We start from the raw sequence: 1,318 nt of genomic DNA on the forward strand, positions 1-1,318 counted from the left end.
AGAGCCAGGGTATAATAATTTGAAGTGTTTGCACCAGCGCTAATGTAGGACGAGAGTTATAGCAAAGATATGAAAGGGGTAGCGATAATAAATATGTGAAAGGGCAATAGTGACACCAAAATAAGCCACCTATTTATAAAACTGACATGGAAGAAATTCTAAAGGTTAACTTCTGAAATTGTAGCCGATGTTAAAAAGTTTCTCGTTGTTGGCAGGATTCGAACCTGCGCGGGGGTACCCCAATGGATTTCTAGTCCATCACCTTAACCACTCGGCCACAACAACTGACTGTAAGTTTTGTGCAAATAATCTGTATGAAAGTTTTCAAGGTGTTCCACAGCAAATTCCTGATATCCTGCAATGCACTTTTTAAAAATAATGTTTTTTTCAGCAGGCACATTCTCTCCTAAAAACAAAAATAAGGCTACATCTTATAGGGCCGGATGTATCAAACAATCGTTTTGCGATTCTGTAAATACCGAAACGCAATTTGAAAATTCCAAAACTATTCTTTCCTTAGGTTGGAGCGCCATCTAGCGCAAGTTGGGCAGGGAATGTGTTGGAATATTCCTTATGTTGGAGCGCCATCTAGCGCAAGTCGGGCAGGGAAGGTGTTGGAACATTCCTTATGTTGGAGCGCCATCTAGCGCAAGTTGGGCAGGGAAGGTGTTGGAATATTCCTTATGTTGGAGCGCCATCTAGCGCAAGTCGGGCAGGGAAGGTGTTGGAATATTCCTTATGTTGGAGCGCCATCTAGCGCAAGTCGGGCAGGGAAGGTGTTGGAACATTCCTTATGTTGGAGCGCCATCTAGCGCAAGTTGGGCAGGGAAGGTGTTGGAATATTCCTTATGTTGGAGCGCCATCTAGCGCAAGTTGGGCAGGAAAGGTGTTGGAATATTCCTTATGTTGGAGCGCCATCTAGCGCAAGTCGGGCAGTAAAGGTGTTGGAATATTCCTTATGTTGGAGCGCCATCTAGCGCAAGTCGGGCAGGGAAGGTGTTGGAACATTCCTTATGTTGGAGCGCCATCTAGCGCAAGTCGGGCAGGGAAGGTGTTGGAACATTCCTTATGTTGGAGCGCCATCTAGCGCAAGTTGGGCAGGGAAGGTGTTGGAATATTCCTTATGTTGGAGCGCCATCTAGCGCAAGTTGGGCAGGAAAGGTGTTGGAATATTCCTTATGTTGGAGCGCCATCTAGCGCAAGTCGGGCAGTAAAGGTGTTGGAATATTCCTTATGTTGGAGAGCCATCTAGCGCAAGTCGGGCAGGGAAGGTGTTGGAACATTCCTTATGTTGGAGAGCCATCTAGCGCAAGTCGGG

At 46.3% G+C, this 1,318-nt stretch overlaps 1 non-coding gene across 1 annotated transcript; it reads right to left on the reverse strand.

Annotated features, from left to right (window-relative positions):
• Positions 1-203: 203 nt before the first annotated feature.
• On the reverse strand, positions 204-285 carry TRNAS-AGA (transfer RNA serine (anticodon AGA)). The gene has a single exon. It is a non-coding gene; the product is annotated as a tRNA-Ser (tRNA).
• Between the last annotated feature and the right edge of the window lie 1,033 nt (positions 286-1,318).

Source organism: Lissotriton helveticus, chromosome 12 (assembly GCF_964261635.1).
Source record: "Lissotriton helveticus chromosome 12, aLisHel1.1, whole genome shotgun sequence".
NCBI classification, from domain to species: Eukaryota; Metazoa; Chordata; class Amphibia; order Caudata; family Salamandridae; genus Lissotriton; species Lissotriton helveticus.